The following is a 3,859-nucleotide window of genomic DNA, read 5'->3' on the forward strand; positions in this document are numbered from 1 at the left end:
TCTCAACCTGGAAATCGATTATAATTCGCTGTAATTGCCCCCTCCCCCCCCTACCATTTCTCTGCCACTCCTTTCCAACCCCCCCCCCCCTTTTAAAATGGGGGCCTTCTTTTTTTTGCCGGCCCGTGGGAAAAAAACCGAAAACAGAGTGGGGGTTTTTGGGGGGTTTTAATGATATTTAATAAAAAAAAAACATCAATTAAATACATGTAATAATAGCCTACAGAAGAAAAAAGAAAACGCAACAGGGGAAATGTAACATGGCTGTTTGAACAGGTGGCCGCCATGGCAGGTTCGACTCTGTACGGTACACGGTGTATATAAACCATAGAGTTACCCCCTATAGTGTACATCTATGATATAAACCAACAACCCGACCAAAAAAAAAAAAATAATAATAAAATAAAATATGGCCACGCAAATGTATCTCATCGTAAAACACCTTGTCATAAATTATAATATCAGCCCTCGATGCTGTGGACGAGCCGTCCTTGTCCATTCACCTGTCGTTGCTGTTTGTCCCTCCAATGATGAACCGATCAAGTTGCGTTGGTCTCTCCTAATGTTTACCCAAATGGACAAGTTGTACAAATTCTGAGCTTGCAGGGGGGGGGGGGGTGTGATCTGTGATAACCTATACTATATTATAAGCCTCTCTCACAGCTTGAGTACTAAATAAGTGAGCTGGGAAGTCGTTTTGTTTACCCTTAACGCCTTTAACTCAGAAGTGTCGCTCGTGCGCTGAGTGATTGCGATCCATTTGTTTGTTCTGCCATGGCACTCAGTCTTTCTTGTCTGACACATTTTGTTTTGTTTTACCCTTGCGCAAACAAGGAGATTATCGTAAAAATTCCACACAAAAAAAGAAAGTAGTACTAGTACATTAATTTTTTTATTTGTAAAAAAAAAAAGTAAAGAGACGCACAGTGAAATGGTCATTTCGCGACAAGAAAAAGCAGGACAGACGGAAACAACACAGGGAAAGAAAAAAGTAGGACCAACCAGTGGCGTCCCCCAACTGCCAACCTTTTAGTTTTTGTAACAGTTTTAAGGCACTAACATTACTAACAAGCCACACAATAGTGGTCATATCATAAGCACCAAAGATCAGAGGTATAATGAGAAAGTAAATACATGTAAAAAAAAAAGAATAAGAAATGAGGACGACATAAAAATATGCTTGATACGAAAGGAGAAGAAAACCACACAAGAGCACCCACCAAACACCTGTTCGCTAACTTTTAATAGTTTTAAATTAATTGACTCAAAATGTGGCTGAGCTATTTAGATTTAAATAGCTACTTCACACGAACAAGTTGACCCCCCCCAAAAAAAAAAAACCCAAACAAAACAAACAAACAAACAAACAAACCAAAGCAAAACAAAAACAAAAACAACAAAACAAGAAACAAACAACAAACAAACAAAACAAAACAAAACATGATGTGCGTAAAGTAAAGCCAAAAACACCAGATAACACTTTAAAAAATAAAACAGCTATACATGTAGATCTAGTAGTAATGAACTATTCAGAAAGGAAAACACGCAATCTTTTCTTTTAATTCATCCTTGACACTACTCGTTACAGGTGCACAATATCATCAAAGATTGTCCTCTAGTAGTAATAGAGAATCTTTGATATTATTTCAATTTTATTTTAAAGTATTATAGACGAGTGTGTACGGTCATTTTTTTAAAGCGGGCTAACCCAGATTTCGGGGGTTTCCATAATATTTTTTATTTTGACCAACACCAAAACTGGGCATTGCCCTACCAAAAGGAGAAGTTGAGTCTAATATTGGTGTGTATGTTTGTTTGGTTATAGAGGGAACTCTCCTTAATCTTTCAAGGAAACTGAATAATGGGCAAAAACTTCACCTTCGATTTTCTCAAAACAGTATTTTTCGGGATAGCCCCCTTGTGCTTAAAAGCGACCATATCTGCGGTCCCATACTTGATGACCGCGAGAAAACAATAACTTCTCCAAATGTGTGCAGATCTGCACCAAATTTGACACGAATTATGTTAGACCGCCCGGACGCCTTAATCTATGTTCAAATTTGAACCAGTCAGAGGAGCACTGCTGCATCAGCCATGTCTTGGAGTAACCTCGGAAAGGCCTTTTGCGTCAGAAAATACGCTGAATTCAAGTCCGCAAAGAATATTCAAGTTAAAGCCTCTTACTGCAGGGAACAGGAGTTGATTCCATATTTAGATCTAGATCTAGTGCACCTTCTGAAAGAGCAATTTGGGATAATTGCGGGTCGTAAGAACAGTTCAAGGTGAGAGGATGTCAGTTCGAAAGCCATTACATTTAATTTACGAAACTGCGAAATGTGGAATCAGATAATGTAGCAGCATCAAAGACGTCTGTTCGAGAACTTAGCAGTGGACTAGGTTGATTTGTCAAAGTCATTACAACATGGAATTTTAAAGCATGATTTGTAAATGAAATTATATCGTCTATTTGTGTCCACCAAGGACCAACCACAGATAATACTTTGGAGAGAAAAACAACGAGCGCGTGGGTTTTGAAGACAGGTGAGACAGAAATTCCAACACTCTGTTCGCTTTAGCGACGAAGCTCATTTCTAGGGGGGGGGGGGGTGTAATTCTGGGAATTGTGTGCAGTGGTAAACGGAAAGAACAGGTGAACAGAATAAGAAAAAGTGAAAAATCGAGACAAGGACCTCGTAAGTTATGTAAGCGCTACCACTGCACGTCCTTAGTCCGAACACGGAAATGCATGGCGCATAATGGGGGCCATGCGGAGCATCTTTTGTAAAACTAACAGTTCTAACGCAGATTCCTTATCAAAGTAATACATTATACTAATTACTCTGACTGGATGGTTCCTTTATGTCTCTAACAAAAGACTGCAGTGTTTAAAGCGGTTTATATTTCATTCAACTTTTTTTGGCAGTCATCGAGTTTGGGACACCCTGTATATATATTAATGTGTATGTGTGTGTGTGTGTGTGTGTGTGTGTGTGTGCGTGTGAGTGAGTGTGCGCGTGTGTGTGAGGGTAAAGAGAAGCACATCAACACGATAATGGCCATTTAGTGTAGGGAAAAAGTAAAACAGACAGATAGAAACTAAACAAGGAAAGAAAAGAAGCACCTTCTATCACTAATACCAAGTGCAGTTGCTGCAGCAGGCTTAGCATGCTTTTGACTGCAAGTACATTTATGGGAGAAAACTATCGAATCGTCGGTAACTTGTCACTTCTACTTTTAACCAAGGAGATTAAACGCAGTTAGTTCAAGCTCCTTGCTTTAAACTTAAAAACCAATTCATTCTCACGGTCAGTGGCGGTGGGTAGTGAAGGGCTTACGGGCTTGAGCCCCTCACCCCCACCCTGTCCCCACCCCAACTCTATCCCTTAGTTAATGGAAGTTTCTTAAAAAACGAAATCAGCAGTTGAAACCGTTATGATCGCACACAATGAACACACAGTTATCACGGCTTGCCCGTTTATCCAATCATTGTTGTCACCGCTTACAACTATAGTAACCTAACAGCCAATCAAATGTCGTTAGGGCTCAGCTCAGAAAGAATAAGCAGGTTCTCACGCCCGTCTTTAATGAAACTCTTCTTGTAAAAAGATAGAAGGCTTAAAAAAAAATAACACTGCACTGAGGGCTCAGGCTCTCCCACCCCTGACAGTGGGGTGAACGTTTACGACACACTTTCCCCCAGTGACACCATTGGACCTTTGTTAGGCGTGTTCTATTTTCCGCAACAACACGACCCAATCCACTTCATAGATGGTATGTGTTTGGAGTACTGTGTTTGTGCCGCTGAGATTTAACAGTTATTAATTACATCAAACCACTTTTGAGGCAACTTTTTCTTCAG

Source organism: Aplysia californica, unplaced genomic scaffold, assembly GCF_000002075.1.
Source record: "Aplysia californica isolate F4 #8 unplaced genomic scaffold, AplCal3.0 scaffold00142, whole genome shotgun sequence".
In the NCBI taxonomy this organism is placed as follows: Eukaryota; Metazoa; Mollusca; class Gastropoda; order Aplysiida; family Aplysiidae; genus Aplysia; species Aplysia californica.